The sequence below is a fragment of the Ctenocephalides felis genome, unplaced genomic scaffold, assembly GCF_003426905.1.
Source record: "Ctenocephalides felis isolate EL2017-DRISC unplaced genomic scaffold, ASM342690v1 CF-g0.4_SCAFFOLD_01170, whole genome shotgun sequence".
Lineage (NCBI taxonomy): Eukaryota > Metazoa > Arthropoda > Insecta > Siphonaptera > Pulicidae > Ctenocephalides > Ctenocephalides felis.
In genome coordinates, this window is record NW_020537324.1 from 9,369,669 (window position 1) to 9,392,232 (window position 22,564).

The 22,564-nt window shown below is 31.0% G+C and overlaps 1 protein-coding gene across 2 annotated transcripts in view; it reads right to left on the minus strand.

Moving 5' to 3' along the window:
• Positions 1–22,564, minus strand: part of LOC113368157 — a 501,979-nt gene that overhangs the window by 352,197 nt on the left and 127,218 nt on the right. The gene's annotated exons all lie outside the window — the stretch shown is intronic.

The window sequence follows — 22,564 nt, forward strand, 5'->3', positions numbered from 1 at the left end:
GCTACTCGGGAAAATTACATAAAGTATTTCATCATATTTATAATTAGGTTTATGGTTAAAATTTTAGGCAAGGAACAAAGCATTTAAGTTGTGAGACTAATATAAAAGACATATTAAAATCCTTTTGGGACTAATAGTAGATGAAACGCTGACATGTGCCATGTTTCAGAATAAAGAAATTGCATTTTCAAATACTATATATTTTTTTTTATTAAAGTCAAATCAATGATGAAAATTGAAATGACAGCTTCTTTTCTAATTTTTCTGAGATCATACCTAAAAAGTGTGTGTGTATGCGTGCGTGTGCATATGTATGTGCGAATACAATTTTTGTCTACGTTTTCGGGACCACCAATTAACAGATTAGAATTATCCAAAAATTATCTCTCAGTCTCTAAAAGAAATCGGCCACGTGATTAATGAACGCTCCCTAGACAGACTTGATGATTAGTGTTTCAAAGAGGTAGACACAGCAGTTTCGGAAAAGCAAAGCAAAGAGTGCATAGAACCATACTGCTTGATATCGACTTGACCGAGGATAAGAACTAACCCTCACCCAGTTTGTCGACGTAAAATTGATACCAATTTAATATTATACCATCCGATCGATTGCCATCTCCAAACACGTTCCCTTATTTTCTTATTATTTGTTTTGCTTGCATTTATGAAATTCGTACGATACATATGCCACCATGACCGCCTGTCGTTCGACCCGATGTTTTATTGATAAACATCATCATTGTTCGAATGAACAAACAATAGGTTTTAACATATTGTTTTATTTCATCCCATGTCGATAAATTATATTTTAGGAGATTCGCTTTGATGTTGCAGGCGAAACAATGTATTCAGGAGCTTATGATATATTATTCTGCTTTTTGTTTACTGGCACTTTGGAAAAAAACATAAAAATCACATTCATATATTTGATTTTATTTTTGTATCTTTTGTTCATTATATATTTGATGCAGAATAATTAATTTCACATAAACAAATTTTGCATGAAACATTGTACGTATTTATATATTTCCTGATGCAATCCAATTATGCTCATGAATTTCTATAATAAAATTGTACATGTACATACAATAAATTATAGATTTTTTACTATCTTATTTTCTAGAGGAGAAGTATATATTGAATAACAATTATAGACTACAATATTTGACCAAGTTTAGTAGAATAAAAGAAACCAAATCATCTGAAACACTGAATCAAATTTTAATATTTTATTCGCACTAGTCGACTTTTCCCTATGATTTCTCCCCATGCGTGGACAAATGGAAATATCCCTCCTGCACTGCAAATATTAATCAACGAATTTGTCAACCGCAACTATCGGTAGTTACAATCAAGTTCAAAGTTGTTATGAATCCACACATAGTAATTGTAATTTGGCCACATGCTTGGACTCTAATATCGACCACAGAAACACATAAGTCAGCTTAATGAATCGACCGACTCGTGGTGAATAACGAGGCTATTATGGCACTACCGTACAGAACAACGTCTGAACTTGCACTTAATAATTTACCTCGGAACTAAACCGACCGTTCAAGAAAATATTGCTGCAAGATACAGAATTTGTTGTGATTTAGCTTTGGAATCGCGACTTGCGAGAATCAAGATCGATTCTTTGCCCGCGAACGTATATTATCAGGAAAAATAAAGACGATGCTATCATTTAGACTGAGCATAAGTGGACAACTACAGGCTTGTGGGACATAAAAAGTCTATAACAAACCATTCAGCAAAAAGCAGAATTTAGAACGGTGACACATGCATCGTTATAATTTTACTTCCTTATAAAAATTTTGAATGACCTTTAAAGCAAAAATTGTTATTAAATTGGTGGTCATCTGACAGAATCAATGTGTTGGCAATAAAAATATTAACATTATCTACATTTATTTGTATGCATAATTTAACACGAATTTAAGCAATGATGATGAGTTGTTATAGGCATTTTTTTCTTATTTCTATATAATGATAGTACGATTTTACCACCACTTTCTAATACAATTTTTTTATAGAATTTTGAATTTCAAGTAAAAGTAAATCAAGTAACATCTGATTTCCACAAAGTAATGTCAGGAGTTCCACAAGGTAGTATTTTTGGACCCTTCTTATATGTTTCAAACACAAAGGATCTCCCATTACTTGAAAATCTGACACTTGCTACATTCGCTGACGATATTGCCATATTAAGCAGTAATCACCGTGCTGATCAAGCTTCTCGACAAACGCAAGAACATATCAATAAACTACAAATGTGGCTTGCCAAATGGAAGATTTGTATGAATGAAACCAAATCAGCTCATATCACATTTACCCTGAGAGAGGGTACGTGTCCTCCAACTTATTTAAATAACGTCCAGATTCCGAAACAGAACATAGTGAAATATCTTGGTCTCCATTTACTTGGCAGACTTACTAAAAAGCAGCAAATAATAATCAAAATGAAAGAATTTGATTGGCTACTGCGTAAAAAGTCTAAGCTCTCTGTTGAAAATAAGTTGCTGCAATATAAATCAATTATTAAACCAATCTGGACCTACGGAATTGAGCTCTGGGGATGTGTTTACAAATCAAATATAGCTATAATGCAGAGAACACAGTCAAAAATTGTACGTACAATTCTTAATTCTCCGTGGTACCTGACAAATGAAACCATTCACATAAAATCGGTGCAATTAACGAATTAAAGAATTCAAGGAAAAATACAAACGCAAACTGAACTCACATTCGAACCCATCAATAGTTGACATTACTCAACCTTTTGGCATAAGGAGATTAAAACGACAATGACCTTTAGACTTAGTCTTAGATTAGGTCTAATATAATACTATCATATTAATTGTAAAACTGAAAAGATCTCATTGGAGTTCTTCTTAGGCAACGCTCTTGAATATTGTCATTTTAGCTCATAGGAATCTTTATGTATTTCTGATTGCTAAATAAAACAGAGTTAAAAAAAAATTAGGAGCAGTTAAGTGACATACACACGTACAGAATCTGTCATTATATATTTTTTTTAAATACTAAACTCCAAAGTGTTTATAAGAACTTGTATACTAATTACGCCAGTAAGGAGAACTTGCAGCAGAGCTTAAGCAAACAATTAATGGAAGAACTTAATTAAATGTTAGAAGTGAATTTTGATCGCATTCATTTTTTCATCTTTTAATAAATAGCTTGATGTGATGATTTATCATTTGAAATTGTTATACATAATAATTTTGATTCCTACTCAGTGATCGGTTAGTAAGCATTAGGTGTATTGATTCCAAATAGTCGACATTCAATCACGTTTTTGATATTTCTGTTTATTTACCATGCCTTACAAAGGCTATGATAGCAATCCCAGGTGTATGGGCAAACTATAATAATAATACACATCATGTTGTGGCTTTGCATCAATAATTTGCCCTTGTTAGTCTGTTAGCGAGTAGCGATGATAAAGGCGATCGATATCGAGCAAACACAATGCTTGGGCCGCGGGAGAACGCCTCAGCATTAGTGGGTATCATAGGTGTTGCACATTTGCTGACCTAATCCCCATCGGAATACACGGATATTCAATCGTTGCAACGGTGAAATTGATCGGTAATCGAAAATTGATGTATTGGCGTTAATTGAGAGGCAAATATACAGAACAAACTGATAACTCGATGCGCATTTTGTTGTTTTCAATAAAGAGCAGATTTCCTCAAATTAGAACTATTTTTTTAAAAAAGAAGTGTTTTTGGAGCATATTTCTTATATTCTATTCATACAACATATTATTGTGTGATAACTTTTTCTAAGTAAACTGGATAAATAAGTAGCCTTGAGTGGGTTAATGCAATTCTGTATAATTAACACCATAATAATCTTTATTTTAGTTTCTTCCATTCCTATTTTGTACATTTTAGCACACAAGGATTCATAATGCTTAATCATATTGCTTAATTTTTTTCCCTAAATTTTAGCACTTCTGTCCGATGTATGAAGAATCGCAATCAAAACAGTTCATTTTAAATAGCAAATCTCTCGTTTGTGTATAAAGTTTTTAATAGTTTCAACGGAGAAAGTAGATGAAGTAAGAGTGTGAATTTACTGGATTGGATTTGTAATATGTTTAGCCGATTTATAACCCAAAGAATCACTTTTCGTATTACGGTAAAAGATTGACAATGCGCGCGTGCAACCGCGCTGAAGGCTTCCTGTGCATTTTAATGTCGATTTACTCTGGGTGTATCTTCCGCTTGGCTTGCAAGTAGATAAGATATTATATGAAAAAGTGGGTAAAGAAAGGAAGTGAATATATTGTACTTTCTTATTATCATACGTTGTGTAAATTTATTATTGTCTATATTCGATTTTATTATTAAAACAACACGTCTATAAAATGATACACGGTACTCGTGGTATTATTCATACACAAAACAGCAACGTTACCAGAAATAAGAAAGAATCTTAAACACCATTACTTTCTCCAAGCCAGGACATTCAACCAAAAATTACTCTAACCGAATCAAAGTCGTTAGCTCAATATTATTTCTATTTTTGGCAACTCAACAGGGCTCTATCTAAGAGTAGGTATAGTTGTCATTCTCTATTATATACATGGAGTTGATGAAGTCATAATGCGAGACAGACCAGGCAATTGAATTAATATAACACGTTCACACATTAGCTCGGATTAATATGCCCAGATACGCCGTTTCAGAAGGTGCAGAGTAGTTAATATGCGTGCACGTGCACCATATAAAAGCATCAACTTGATGATGTTGCATGCACTGTTGATCTTTATTAGAGAATAAATTAATGGTTCATGCATAGTTTTAAATAAATTTATCATTCAAATTTATGATTTTTCGTGTACTAAAAGAACGTGTTACTTTGTTTCACTGAACCTGTTGTGGAGTAGAAACTGTTGCGGTATCGAGCAGTATGGTACCAAATTTTCTATGTTATTTATAACTTCACCGTATCACAATAAATTTAAAAAATGACAAAAAATAAAGCAAGAACTTAAAGTTACGTTAACGTACGATATGAACAAGATAAACAATGAGCAAAAAATTAATATCTGCACAATAATTTTAAATAATTGCATAGAAAGTTTAGCCCGAACGGTGTATTCGCAAAATGTAAAATATATGCGTTCGTTAAAATTGCATAGTTTCCGAGAGCGCAACATATAAGTAATACAATTACGCTGTGTACAATAGGTTTTGCACATAGCAGTAATCTGTTTTTGCCTCGGAGTATTTGTGAGTTGTAGCCTTTATCAAAAGACAATTCACGTACTGAACTTTGTTCAAAAGCCGCACATTTGGAATGCTTAACGTAATAGAATTGTACATTTTGCTTAATATGATAATGAATTAGTTTAATCTCTCAAATAATAACTTTTGGTTGAGTGAGATAACCAAATGATTGTTCGTACGAAATTTACTTTGTGAATTGAGATCGTTTTCAAGCTCCGTTAAAGTTACTACTAGATCCGAGTTATAATATTAAGTCGGATCAGACGTTAGTTATCGAGTTTTGGAATTATTCCTATTAATTTTATTCTACTTTTTATTTTTTGTATACATTTTCTTTATCAATGCTTTGAAATTATATTCCATAAGCATTAGTCGTTAGTTCGAAAAATTCTTTATATTAAAAAATTAGACATTAGACAGAAAAAATAGTAATTAAACATATTTATATATTTAGGCAATAACTAGAAAATTTTCTGAGTCGTATGTGCTATGACGTATGTTGTTTGGATTTCACAGGATATTTACTGAAAGTTAAAAAATTCTGATATGCTTATAAGCTTATATTATATATTGAGATGCTGAATGGGATATTTCTCTCGATGATGCATCTAATAGAGCTCAACAATCAATCACAAAAGATATGTGCGCTATTTTCTATTTTAATAACTTATTGTAAATATATATACTGAAAGTCAAAAAATACTGACATGTTTATACGCCTATATATTGGGATGCTAAATGGGATGTTTGCGTCGATGATGCATCTAATAGAGCTCAACAATCAATCACAAAAATATGTGCGCTATTTTCCATATGGATAACTGAATGTGACAATATTGCATTTTTGTTTTAATTTTTATTTATATGTAAAACACAGCAACGCCTGTACTAGTGACATTTATAATTGATCCAAGTAGTATTTCTTCTCTTAGAGTCCATGTCTCTGACTCGTGCATTCCACAATTCAAACATATACTTTTCCAATTAATACAATATCAATAATATATACAAGTAATTGATTGAGAAAATGCTTATTGAAATGAAATAATAATTTGTTGGGTAGAATAATTTATAGGGTAATTTTTTGTTGCGTCATTTTTATCGAAATTGGTCTTTATAATTGCATTTTTATTTCATTTTTCAAACACTGTATCATAAATTATTTCCCTGTAATATTAAAATCTAAAAAGTATTACAATTTCCTCCGAGCATAAAATTTCGTATCAAAAGAAGCTTTTCCATTTTATTTACAGCTTCCATATCACAACCACTACTTACGCGTAACGAACAATAAATTATTACTTCATAATTTACGATCACATAAAATGTGACGAGCGTAGTGTAGGCAAAACCTGTTGAGAGCTTTGCGAATCAACAACACAACACTGTTGCATTTATACGAAGAAGTATACTAGAATAGGTATCGTTCTGCCATGAATATTTAAATGCTCTCCGCACTGCCGAGAAGACCTTATACAGCGAGTTCTCAATACGAAGAGAGCTTTTGTCTGGGGCAAAAGCGCCCGAAACTTGACTATCACGTCGAGGCGATTAGCGCAAGCTGCTCGCCAAAAAGAGCACGTCTCTCACCTTCGAAAGCACGCTCCAAGAGGTTGCTCGAACAAGGAAACCGTACAAGAGGTGGCATGGAAAACTATTGGATTTATAATTACCGATTGCGGGTTGCAAGTTGCAACGATCATGACGACGCATATGATCTGCTAATGATGGTACTAATCGCTATCGAGGATCTCACTTTGATTCGGATGTTGGAATAACTGATTAATAGATAAATTCATACTATAAGTGAAACATCTGTTATATAATACAAAATTCTATATAACTCAAAATTATAGTCGAGAGGATATAAAATAACAATCAGTGGTAGTATGTATTGATATAGTAAAATTGGATACAATTTTTATAATAACGCAATACTAATATATAGTTATACCACAATTATATGTCCATATAATCAATGATTATGTCTATATAATCAACGAAAAGTTTGAAATTAGATGATTAAAATAGTACCCAAATACCCAAATACCACAATAACACTTTATGGTGGCAGCGGTGAGTAAGAAAATAAAATCATGATTATTGACAAGTTAGTTGAATCAATACGTGTGTGATATGTACTCATAGATGTAACATACCAATTTAAATAATCATTGATGATGACATGAGATTGTATGTAAAAACGTTTGGAATTAAACATTAATTTATAAATCTTCGATTCTTTTTTTTGTGTATTGCTCTAAAAGAACTTACTCATATACCTCCACATCAAAATTTATAATGTAATCGCACACACACACACACACACACACACACATATATATATATATATATATATATATATATATATTTGTTGTTGCGTAAGTGTACATATGTATATATTAGTATATCCAAATTGTTCAGGCATCATACATTTAACGCATTGATTATGTAAATTACGACCAAACGTTAGTTTATGGTTATGATAATTATTGTATTCACGTCCAAATAATATCAGATATCTTACATTTTGAATATAATTCAATCAAGTATAATTAGTACACACTACAATAATACCTTATGCTGAAGAACTTCACAAATCCAGATTCATTTTAAACTCTTTGTAATTTTAGGCGTTGTTTTAAATTAGGGCCCGACGTAAATGAATTTTTACAGACATGGTCCGCTGACAAACTTTTATTTTAATTATTTATTTTAATTACCGGTGTAAGTTGAGAATAGGTAATCCGTTACGCTACGTGCGCTCATGCACACGACCCAGTGCGACTTTTCGAATCGACTTTAGAATTCAGTCTGAGACCGACTTAAAAGTGTTAAATGACATGGGATTGCGAGATAGATATTACTTTTGACACAACTCTATTAGTGAGCAGATACTTGGTGATATGATTGATGGGGATCGATGTTAAGGAATTTCGATTTCAAACTATAAAAGAATTCCAGTAATAAAATTGTAGCCAAATACCCTAAATGTTTACTAAATGTTCAATTGGGCTTATTCATGAACAAAATCATCCACAAAATGTATATACATGCAAGTATAAAAATTCTTATAAAGCACTTGATAATTTTTTCATTAAAATATTCTCTTTAAAATTTGAATTCCATCTCCCATATTTTACTGATTAAACTATATTGAAAAGTTAAGTACGGGCATGTATCAAACAACGTCCTTTAAACGGATTATCATCTTAAATTGCCGTCGACTTGGAACTTACCTAGAGCAAGTTTTATATGCATGAGCGCGTAAAAGGGTGACGCATTATCTCATCAGAACTTTATTTTTAGAGCGCAGGAAAAGAAGTGAAAAACTTTTCAAGAATTCGTCAAGTGTGAATTGTCTCCGACAAAAGCAAGGAGAAGAAATAAAGGACGGGAAACGAAGGACGAAATAGAAAACGGCCAAGTCGAAGGGCGGCCAAAAGGACAAAGGAATTAACCTGACCGCCATGTTTGTTTTGTCTTCCGGGCGCTTAAGGATATTTAACGCTTCGTTTATTTCTATTCCTCGCTTTAATATACCGTAACGTAATCCTTTTTTGCGAATGAGACCGACTAACTAACAAGATTTATTTCGAAAAACGGTATGAGTATGGTGCTCGGTACAAACCCTAAAAAAAATTCTAACGAGGGAAAATATAGCTGACTTTAACCACGTCATGCCAAACTACATCCTGATTATAAAATACAAAACGGGAGATATGATTTTGTTAAACTTGTTGTTCTCATAAATAATTGACATTGCGTAATATAATGTGGGATCAAAGTAACCTGGACATCCGATCCGAACAAATGTGAATGACGTGTCATAATATATATATATATTGTACACAAATACTTTGTGATACATTTTCATAAAGTAGGAAATTATTAATTACAAACAAACTCATTTTCCACATTAGTGACCAGCGATTTGAAAATTGCAAATGAGCGCGGATCAAGAACTCAAAAATACATAAAAAACAATGGTGCGACGGTCGGAGAATTAACTTCAACCAAGTTTCAAATAGATGGGTCATTGAGGCTCCAGAAATTTATGGTGTTTACTAGCTTTTTTGCTTAAATTTGGTCTTCCGTTGGCTTACATATCCAGTATGCCGAGGCCTCGGGTCATTGCGGGCTATCACATTTTCTAGCCCTGACCCGGACTTCCGTTGGCATACCTATCCAGGATATCCAGACTTCGGGTCATCGCGGGCACAAGAAATAGCTCTGACCACTGGTCTAACTATCCAGTACGCCAAAACTTGGAAGAAAGAGCAGTTTTTCCAAAGGCATCGCAAATTAATGGAAAACAGCATACATGCATTTACAATTTTCGTGATTTATAAACTTTTTCTTTTTAAATTTCTTAAAAAATTACAAATGAATGTATTTGATAATAATTATGTTATTACATCTAATTAAATTAAGATATGTTACTTTACCCCATCATGTACACATTCGATACGGCTATGATCAAATTTCCTCTAATACACGTGACCTAATTCAACAATTTTGTATCCAAGGGTAGGCAAACAAACATTACAGCAGACGTCTGTGCACATAGTACAAATATCGATGCAAACATTCCGTTCAAATTTATACCACATACCAGACAGCAAAAATAAAATAAATATTAATAACCCATTTAGTAGAGCACATGAATAGGTGATAGTGGACCACCTAAAATATAACCATACCATGCATGCTGTACAAATCGATATTCATTTGTGTGTTCAATATACCGTGTAAATAAAAGTTAACGTGCGAACAACTTGACACCGCGCTTCGAATGCGAATACACAGGCGAAACAATTGTTAATCTTTCGTTTGAATGCTTTTGCGTGTTGGTAATAAATGAGAGAAAAGTGGTAGCAATACTCAAATAAAAAAAAATGATGTAAAAAATTCAAGCATTTCAAACACTGATGTCTTATCATGTATACTTTCATACTTTTATTTAAAACTCTTTACGCTTCTTACTATATTCGTGTTATCTGAGGTAAGATATTTTCCAAATTGATTATGAGTAAAGCAAAGATCAACATAGGACATGTCGTCCATGGACGACATTCATACACACAGCACGCCATGCCATGCCATGCAAATGTCGTCCATTGACGCCACTCGTTCACATATAGGCGAGTGGATGTCGTCCATGGACGACATTCATAGATAAAGGGTAAAAATGTAATTTAAAAAAAATAAAAAATAAAAGTATAATATATAATTAAGGTTATAAAGTAGAAGTAGAAATTTAATTAATATTTATAATATTTTATAATTTATTATCATTAGTAATATTAAACTCAAAGTGCAAGTTTCTAAATAGTATATTTTGTACTATGTTTTGTTCAAGATAGATGGATGCAGCTAATATTATAAACTTATTTCAGAATTAATGTTCATTAGTGACTTGCCATAGTAAAACTAATTAAAATAATGCAAATAAACCGAGTATTTGACAGAAAATCCCATTGCAAACTGTAATTACAAAATCCGTGTTTTGTCTCGTAAAATTTATAGAATAACACATAAAAACATTTATATATGTATATGTAATCAAATGTACAAGGAGCTTAATTGTATAAAATATAAATAAAATAGAAGTTGTATATTATTGGTGCATAGGAGATAAAATCTATAAAAATAAATCTGAGTCTACTTATCAGTCTTGTAGTGCAGTTATTTACAGTGATGACAGTAAAAAATTAAAATAAAATAGATTTGCTTTTTAATAGGCTGTCATTAAGTATAAGTTTTTTTAAAATAATTCTGCAGAGATTTTTACTAGGCTAAGAGGATATGATTAACTCAGTCTCTTTTTATACTTGTGACTACCCGAGCATCAAATTTCTGATTTCTAAAATTTTGCATATTTTCATATTTTCAAATACCAGTTATTAAATGAAATGAAATCAAGATACAATCTTTATTCATATTTTTAATAAGTATAATAAATGTATGAGTCACATATTATCTAGTCAACGTGCTGCTCTCTATTGTCATTTTTTAACAAAAATCTGAACAACAAATGTGTAGTAATATACTGCGATGTTTAAATATATTCTATCATTGAAAAGAACTTTTTACCAATAATATTATACGTAATAGTAAAATATGACTGAAATTAAAAGAAATAGAAAAGAATAAGGAAGTACCTACATTAAGTTTATGAGTAAAATGCTCTCTAGCCTCTACTTTGTAAATCATATTACATTCATAACTGTATTGATACAAGTTTTGCTGATGGTTATAAGTATACAAGTGCGTAATTAAGTGTTTGTGTATGTACAAAGGCAACTATGAAGGAATCTATTCTGCTCCACAAAGCCGTTTATGTGTTTGGGGAATAAGAGTAATAACCAAAGTTTGTTTTCCGCGTAACTTCGTTTATTGAATATCAAGCGTTCTGTTATGGCGATAGTTTTATATTGATTTTCGTGTAATGTCGAGATAAATCTGAGAAAACGGGTTGGGCTTAAACTTAGAGTAATAGAAATACTTGTTTTCAACAAAATTTTCAACGTGCTTATTTGATAGATTTATAACCTACACGATTAAAGGACACACAATTTAACAAAGTGCAATCTTTTATTTCCAACTAACAATTTTTTTTCCCTACAAGTGCAACTGTGCCCACGACATTATTGGTCGATTGTCTAAATTGTAGCACTTATATGTGCCATACCATCGATTATTACACTATTGTACTTCCTGTGCCTTAATATATGGGTAATAAAACGTTTCAGAAGTGACAATTTTATTATATTCAGAAAAAAGACTGCTGTCAAACAATGAAAAACAGCTGTTAAAATCGTGCACGTTCTCCCCTAGGTACAACAGTCGTCCCTTGATCGATTACGAGGACTATGGTAATTAATTATCATATCCACCGACACACAACATGACACACCGTGGTGCTTTATACCGAAAAATATAACAATAATTTAGTCTGCCGAAAAAAATACAGTGAGGAATTATGAAAGAATTGGTTATTGAAAGATCAGGTTCTATGAAAATTATAAAAGCAAAAGTGGTAAAATACTTATCAAAATATACATTTTATTTTACAATAATTCGTCTGATCTTTGAATAACAAAACAAAATTAGCACAATATTTCTTAAATAAAAACTGTAGATTGTTATTATATTCTACCAAAATTGTGACAAATTTTGAGTCCGTTAATTCAATAGTTTTCAATATATGCGAGATTGATGGATGGTTGGCTCCGCGCTCAATACTTGCATTAAAACAGAGCCTATCTTCTCAAAAGCGGAGTTTGCGAAATTTATGAAACTTGGCACACATTATTATTATACTTTACCAAAATTGTGACAAAAATTTTGAGTTGGTTTATGCAACAGTTTTCGAGATATGCGAGGTTGATGGGTCCGTGCTCAATACTAACATTCGACTAATAATAAAACAGATCGTATCTTCTCAAAAGTGGAGTTTGCGAATTTTATGAAACTTGGCACACATGATTATTATACATTACCAAAATTGTGACAAAAATTTTGAGATGGTGCACACAACAGTTTTCGAGATATACGAGGTTGATTAAGGCTACGCGCTCAATACTAATATATGATTAATATTGAAACGAATAGTATCTTTTCAAAAGCGGATTGTGCGAATTGCATGAAACTTAGCACATGTGATTATAGTACTTGACGAAAATTATGACAAAAATTTTGAGTTGGTTGAGTTGGTTGAGATTTGCGAGGTTGATGGGTGGCTGGCTCCGCTCTCAATACTAATATTTAAAAGTCTGTAGTTTAACCACATTGGAGTGAAAAAATACATAAGAAATAAATTAGATTCATGAAAATATAGTCGATTTAAATAATTTAAAGGGTATTTGAATAAATTTCGAAAATACTGGGCAAAAAGTGCAAAAAAAGACAATTCAGTTTTTGAGAGAACGGAGCGTCGAATTTGAATGATTCAAAAAGCATTTTATTTGTATTGAGATTATAAGGAACTGATTAAATTTTTGGAAAAGCAGTTCCGGCAGTGTCAGAGATCCAGTAAAAAAAAGTAATAAATAAATGCAATTGGGCAGTCAGTAATGATCATTAGACATATGCACATATGGATATAGTTTATAGATATTTCAACAATAAATACTTTCTTTTACATTTCTATAGGTTCTGTACTTTTAAAATTGCTTTGAAACGGTTAAAAAAATCAAAAAAAACTCAGAGAATAAAAAAAAAATTTTTTCAAAGAAGACCATTTTATTCAAAAATTTCAAAATTCACAAAAATCTACTTTTTTGATTTTTTGAAAGTTTTTCAAAAATATTTAGACTTTTTTAAAGAAATATATTTTTAGTGTGAGAAGAATTTGCCTGAAAGCATGCTGCCATACACCAAGGGTTCAATCAAATTTTATGAAGATTTCAAGTGTTGAAGTCTCTATTATTAACATAATTTTATACCTGGAATAAAAAATATTGAATTTCTATTACCTGCATGAAAAAATTGTACTTTTTATATGCAAAGGTATCAAATTACTTTCTTCTACATTTTTATCACACCTATTGGAACTTACAATTTAATTATTAATTATATAATTCAAATATGCATCATACGATATTTTAAAAATCAAATTTTTCTGTCTAGGCCTAGGTCAGAAAATACGCCCCTGCACAGGCACCTACGTGTACCTGGAAGTCTGCACGAAAGGAAACGCGCATAAACACATCAAGATATTAGGCAGTTTACTTTATCTAATGTTTAATCGATATTAGTTCGGAATATCGTATAAATGCGTACATTAAACATTAAACACGTAGGCCGAACGTATGCCGTAGAATATAATAGACTGGTAAGTATTTGCAGAGCAAATTAAATAACAAAATAACAATTTAGTATAATGTGATATACACGCCCATGACCTGGCTTCACTCGAGCTGAGCAATCGATTAGGAAGCCTAAAAAGTTTTATATGAAAATGGATAATAGTTTGAAACAGTAGTTTCTGTAATATATACGGATAATGGTTGTACACTTGACGTGTTTCAGAATTTCATATGTGATATATGTTGCTATTTACTCATTCATTGTTCAAATAAAATTTTCCTTGCAAAACTTAATTGATTATTGTATTAAAAAAGAAAATAGAAATAACTGCTTGCATAATTATGTATTGTAGTAAAATAAAAGTTTAAAATCAGCGCTTAAAATAGATTTATAATTATAAAGATCTTCTTAGCATAATCAAATAGAAAACAGAAGGTCCCTAATCCTTCTCTTTCCTATTTGATATTTCGTGACTCATCTAGTTGACCTTGATTGAAAATTCAGACTCCGACGATCGCTGGTGGGGCAGTATAATGAACGACTTGTAACGGATAACACATAATGCTAATTTAGGTTTCCATATTTTAGATTTTAAATTATAGCACTCTGATGATGAGACAAACCTAGACTCAAAACGTTTTTAAAATTATTATTTAATAAAATAGTGCAAGAAAGAGTGCTGTTTGTTCATATTTCTAAATTAATATATATATATATATATATATATATATATGTATATATATACATATATATATATATATATATTCATAATTAATAGCTTCTAAAATTTTATGTATGTTATTGAGTCTTAATTAAATTACATTAGCTATTTGTTACATATTGAAGTGGTTCGTTTGATATACAATTATTTAATAAAACTTAATTATATTAAATGCACACTGTAATTAGTTATTCTGACTAAAATTTCTGATACCATTGATTAGCTTTATAATCAACAAATTTTCATAAATTACATGAATACTGTAAATATTTTCAGCGTATCGTTTTCATGTAATACATCTGTATACACAATTTGCAAACCCCTTTCAATTAACAGTATATATATTTTAATGGAAGTATGTTTATCATCGAAATGAGATATTTGTATTCGTTTATGTGTTCATAAATCGATGAACAGCAAATTATGTATCTTCCAATCTGTATTATTCCTTATAGAGTGAAATATGTGATGATGAAAATATGTTCTGAAAGAAGAGCGAATCAGCTTTGTATTTGGAGAAGACTTATTGGAAACATTATTGCAGAAAATGTCTGGTTGTTTCAATGGTTTCTATAGAAAAGAATATTCTATAACCACGATAAAGATCACTTGCTTAAAGGCCAAATTTATCATCAGATTTTGAATGTCACTTCCTTTCTGATTAAATTTTTAAAAGCGTCTCTTCATAATGATTTATCGGACATGAAATACTTACTGATCGTATATAACCTATACAAATATGAATCCTAGTTACCAAAATTTGATGATGGATGGTAGAGTTAGAATTTTGTTGCAACCGTAATTATAATTATTATAATGGATGGTATTTTTATATTCTAGTGTGTATATAATTTCATGACTGAAAAACAATCAATAGAGTTCATTGCATCAATATGTTGAGTTTTACATATATATTTCAATTCACACTATCCCAAATGTTTTATGATTAATGTAGGTGTAGCTCGCTTCATATATGTTTCCAGAGTGGTTTAGTGGTTTTATTTGCATAATAAATAAGTAATTGATGTAGTAGGAGTTAAGATTTATATATCTTCACTTTAGCTCTAACCAGCTTTCTCATACTATGCAGAATTAATTACAAAACAGTCATAACATATTTCATAACAACTTATAAACTTTAAGCTCATCTCATTCAACAAAACCAGATAATTGTATGAAATATATAAATTTTATATCAAACCATTAAAATAATGCTCCTATTCTTACTATAAAAAAACCTTGATACTTTTTTACAAATTATTGATCGAATTATAACGCTAAAAATACATTTATTCTACATAAATATTCACTTTATCGATCGCCGTAGAAGCAATACTTCCCATAAATTTCAACACTTTTTATTTCACTTCTTGAGGAAGACATTAATATCTCATTAGATGACTTATGAAATTCTAGAGGATAGTAAAAATAATTTTCAATGCATCATGTGTAATTAATATCAGATATATTCTAGAACAAAACTTAAAACTTTAATGCAATTTTTAAATCATCTAGCAATCGAGATTTACTTCAACAAATTACTTTTACTATACATTTATAATAAATGAAAAAAACAAACTCATAACTCTCAAAATCTATTAACAAGAGTATAAGCATTAATAAAATTATTTTGTCTACATACACTTTATTGTTTATATGAATTACTAAAGACAATTTGCAGAGTATTTTCATTACTCAATAAATCTTGAGTAGAAAATAATTGCAATTTCGTTACGTTTAGTGCTAATAAATTGTTATGAGTACTTGTGCTAAAGAATATTTTATATAGATTGAATATTATTGCTTGAAGATCAATTTTTAAATTATTAATTTTATATGTTACAAGCTACCATAAACTTACTGACTTACTGCGTTATAAATTTTAAACTATCACATATTTCATAAATAATATGTAATAATAATAAGATCATGTGAATTATGTTTCTTTCATATTTATTTTGTAAGAATTATATTCTTTCTAATTCTAAAATAGTGAAAAAAGATTTACTATAACATCGAAATGTGGATAAACATACTATTCTCAATATGTGTAACAAAAGGAAACAAATACTCGACATAATAATTATGAAAAAAAATTCTCTTGCGGGGTCGATTACCCGCGACTTATTTTCCATCAAGTACGACAAACCGCCCTATACAATTACTAATGAAAATACGATTACTCATAGTACGCCTTCTTGAAATCAGTTTATATATTTATTTACTTATTCCGTACCGCAGCGGAATATTTCCATATCCGCAATAAGAATTCATTCGTTCTATAGAAAGGGTCTCGGAAATTAATATTCGCGACGCGAGGAATTCTTCCACGTTTTTTCACGAGGGGAGAAGAAATCGGCAGATAAGGTGAAAAAAATGAGAAATCACCGGAAAATAGGTCAAACTTATCAGAATGTCGAATCTCGGTCGGATCAGGATGATCTGAGGTTATCAAGCGGAGCACGTCTCACGTATGATTGAGGCACGGAATTGCAGATCAGCGTCGCGCATGCAACCGATATAGGGAGGACGATGATGCGTTCGCGAAATTAATTTCGTGACGGTACTTGCCCTGCAACCGTTTGCCGTTATCCGATGATTCGGTCTCATCTCATCGAATTCCCTGATATCAGTAATATACAACGTGCTATTGACAGTTAATAATAAACGTGAGAGGAAAACTCTTTGTTGTCAATATTGGAATTATTGGTCGAGGATGACCGAAGTTCTTAATAACAATAGTTCTTATTTTCATTATTCATATCATTATTTTACTTATTGAGTTCATCGTGATGTAATTATTAAGAACGTAGGTTACCACATACCGGGTTCGATCCCAACCTCGTCTAGCTCAATGATATCAAGCAAGCAGTATCAATTTTTGATTTGAGATTATAGAGTTTAAATAGAACTTTAATTAAAAATCGCTTTTCGTGATCATTGCTACAACACATATATAAACACTATTAAATATACATATAGTTACTATTATTCAGTAATGTAATTAAAAATATAAAATTAAAAAAAAACAAAAACTTGAGCGGGGTTTGAACCGCCGAACATACACCACGTGGCCACACCGCTACTGATACGAGAAAGCGCGCTGCTAAGATACAATCTTTAATTAAACCGCTTTTCATAGGTTTCTAATATTTTACGATGGTCAGTTTGGGCATGAAATCTGCTATTTGCCAAGTTTCATCGGAACGCTCGGGTTCTTCTTATAAGAAAGAAAAGTAGATGACCGCTGGGTTGCCCTCGTGAAAAAAACACTTGGTTAAGATGTAGGATGACAAACTCAGCTACTAGTATATGTATTATAAATCTTTGTTAAGAATATATATTTGACGATATTTAAGGTTTACTATAGGTAAACGAATTCATTCCTAATCTTACTTTTTTTCTATCATCATTTTGAATTAAAAGGATTGCATCTCAGCAGGTGGGATCTGATGGAATAATAATTTCTGATTACACATGAAGAAAATAACTATGTATGTTGATTCATCTCATTTTCTACTTCTTCTCTAGTTGCATCCTATATTATTCAAAATGGATTTCTGACCTTTGATACATGACCATTGTGAAATATAACACTTTCTCCGCTGCAAGGAGTCTTTTTCACAAGAAGTATGGTACTGTATTCTCTAAATCTCATTTTCCATCAGAAGATGACCTTCTTATATTAGCTTTATATATCAATAAAAATTTGGCTTCTCGACCAATAGTAATTGAAAACAAAGAATGGACATTAAATAAATTATTTAATGTCACTATATATCCATCATAAATTACTACAGAAGTGGTATTCATTACGACCGACAAAGATTCATCAAGGATTTATTTAAAGATATTTATGTTATTAATACAATGGGCTTAGTTGTTCATTTTACGCAATATTATTAATGTATCCTTGGATATACGTATATATTATAATGATGAACCATAAAAAATAAAAATCAACGGCACAGAAAATTACTTAATGATGATTCGATTTGGACATCGACGAAATCCTCTATGTGACAAATACAGAAAAAAATTGTTAAATGGATTGTAATATTTACAGACCGCCATTTATTGAATATATTTAAAAAAAACACATTCCATATACCTTCCATAAGGAAATTAAGAATTGTTCAACGCTTTATAAATGCTCCATAATTTAGTACCGCGCATACTAATGCCAAAATCGAAAAATCAATTTATTATGATTATTTCATTTAAAACTTTCAGTGTAAAAGTTCATTTTACCATGGCAACATTTTTCCGTTTTGATATTGATATTTTACTCATTCGCGTTATTTGAATTATTCAAATGGCCACAATGGAAATCTGAAGTTTTGCGACTGGGCGAGGATATAAGGATATACTTGGAAAAAAACGGGGATGTTCTCGATTATTTCGCAATATCTGCATAATTTTATGAATATTTTAAAATATTTAATGACTTCGAAACGAAGTTAATTGCGTTTATTATGTCGTGTTGAATGCGGGTAGCGGAATAAAATAATTCACAATCGGTTATTACGGAATGGAATCGTTAACTACGGTTCACTTGTGAATATTTAAAATTGTGACTGCCAATATAACGCAAAATCATAGCATACTAAAAAATGTAGGCACTAACCACCATGTGCTATTATACAAATATAATGGGAGCAATAAAACTGAAACTGGATATTTAATGAATTGCAGCGTTTACGAATTATTGAATTTTATTCCTGCTCCCATATTTGACAGTTATATAGGCAAATAATGATTTTATTTTACGGCGTGATATTTTTGCGGCCGCATTCAAGCGTTATTTGGCCAGCATATTTTAGTGAGTTTTATTTTTTATATTTGCGCGTTTATTGATAAAAAATGTATTGGACACATCAAATATTTATTATCAAACGTTAAATTCAATATCCTTTATATTGAAGTTTTTATTATTTATCATAATTTAAAATTCAATTTTACAAACAAACTTGTTTTAATGACATGAAATCATAACAATAACATTAATAAAGAATTTTAGTAGTAGGGGAAGTGCGGACAAAATGACATGTCTGTTTTTTAATGATATTCATTTATTTAATGATATTTTAGCCAGTTTCAATGAATTTTAGTCGTTTTTTGCTCATTGTCTACCAGTAATATAGTGTTTTTAATTAAGTAGAAACTGAAATAACATATTTATTAAGTAAACATGCAACTAATTACAAGAACCAATTTGTTCGCATAGTACGGATAAAATGACATAACGGTAAGGACGTACTGAGGTGCTAATTTCCAAGAAGGCAGTTCACAAATAAATCCTTTGGTCCTTTTTGAAACATCAGCATATGAAGCATGAGCCTAAAGAGAACATCATAAGATGGATCTTCTGAATTGTTTTTATACATGGTTCGAGAAGAAGTTAAAAGCCTATCACCTTTTACAGGTTTCAATTTTCTTTTTAGTTGGCCTCCTTAATTTTGGCAAGCAAAAAAAATTAGAAGAACATCTTCGAAATAAACTTTTGAAGACGCGATACACGTTAAAAGCTTACTGCAAAGACTAACAATGACGCTTAACATCTGACAGTCACGGAAACATTATTAGAACCAACCAATTTTGTGAAATAGGCCACTGTACCATTTTGTCTGTATTTCCTTTATAATTTGAATTGTGAGATTGATTAAATTTTACTTCAAGTCTGGGAAAAGTATACCAAAGCACTATTTTTCGCATTGCATTGCAGTAAGAAAATTAGAAATAAATCATCCGAAAAGAACGAGAACAACACCGGGCATTATATAACAAAACATACGTAAGTTTTCACCTGTGTGAAGAGTTTGCGCGAACCTCCCGGACATTTCTAATTCCAAGCTTGAAAGGATAGAAATGGACGCGTCCGAGCGTATAACTACATTTCGTTTACGAATGTCAAGTTTTCTTCAACACTGTGGAAATGGGAAAACCTGCACCGTGATGCAACTGATGAAAAATTCTTTCATAATATACTTTCCTGCGCAGTGCAGAAGATAGTGGGATGTCGTTAATCCAAAACATCTAAAGCAGCAATTAACTCTTTTTCAAAGGCTCCGCAGAAATGGGTCAACGCGAGGAAAAATTATAAACTTACACGCCAGTGTGATGTAAAATGTTTTATGTTTAGCTGGATTTTTATGCTAGAGATTTGTGGGATTAATCCGGTGACTTTACTTTGATCCATAGTATGTAGCAGTCTTTATTCTTTACAACTCTCGAAATCAAGTTAGTATGTGCCGGCGTATTTCGCGCCAAAACACGAAATGGTTTCGGCTGGGTCCTCTGGGACTACATAAAATGGCGTCTCCTGAATAACAATGTACAGAAAATGTCTGCAGAACTGTGGGGCGGCTTTATGGTTGAGTTTCATCATAGTCTTATTTACTTCACTCTGCACAGCTTAGCAAATGTTCAAGGCACGTGAATATAAAAGAAACGAATAATCGCTACAGAAGTCGAACGCCCACAAGTCTAAGCGTTCCTGCCAAACTTTTGAAGGATTAAACTCAAATTTGTTATGACGGTTACTTATTTCTGACAATTAAGTTGATAAAACGATAATTGACATGGAATATTAGAAGGTTCAAAAGTGATGGAGAGCTCGAATTACAACTTGACATTTTGTTTCCAACTGCCAAAATTGTTTTCATTCGCTAATTATCACGAAATGTATCAAAGGTACCACGAATCCAAATATAATTGAATCAAAAAATAACAACCCTTCAATTATAATTAATATTTATTTGAATACCATTTTATATAAAATATTCATTTGTTATGATGAGCATGAAAAATAAACAAGAATAATGTATTTTGTCTGCAAATATACAATATTTTAGATTCAAACGAATAAATGATCTTTTATTTGAATTTCTCATAAATGATACAATACATCATTTATTAACGGGAATATTTGCTAATTAAAATCAACATCGTTCTACGGTCTTTTTGCACGCCCTTTTGTGCGTTATTAAAATACGTTTGAGTGCTATGAAATAGAAACAGTCAATGATTCAGTTTGTATAATTAAAATATGACAATAAACGGTACACAATATAAATAAATTTTTGTTTATTTGTAGGTCGCAATCCTCTTGAATCCAGAATTAATTAATTATGCTGTTGAGATATATTAGATATAAAACAACACATTATAAACAAATTTTGTCCAATATTGACAGTATAAGGTGTCCTTTCTAAAAATGGTTTAATATTTTGTGATTTTTCATACTATATGGTTATGTCCAACTTAGTGTCCAGAACCGAAGATAATGTGTCAATTTTATTTTGGCATTGTCTTGATAAATCGCCCAAGTTTACCAGCACCGAGTGAGCCATAAACCTACTTTATCGTTCAAATCGCGTTAGTATATAAAACGTCCCAATACTTATTTATGCAGAATGTGCTTTTTGGGGATTCGCTTCGAATAAATCTCAATTGCTTCTTGACAATAAACAGAGGAAAAAATTAGCTTTTAAAAGATATAGGATTTAATTCCCAAGTAGGTATTGTAGAAGATATAAAATGACGAATCTTTTTTTTTACTACTAATGTTCTTGTACCATTAGGTCATTTACAAAACATCATTTACATATTTCATCACATACTAAAAAACTAAAATTGTAATTTTTTTTTGTGACTCATAAAACTAATTTGTTGTTAATTAGCAAATTGGATATTTTTAAGGTGGAGAAAAAGTCAAGTTTCAAGAATTAAAATACAATAGATTATATATTATTGTTTAGACGTTTGGGGTATG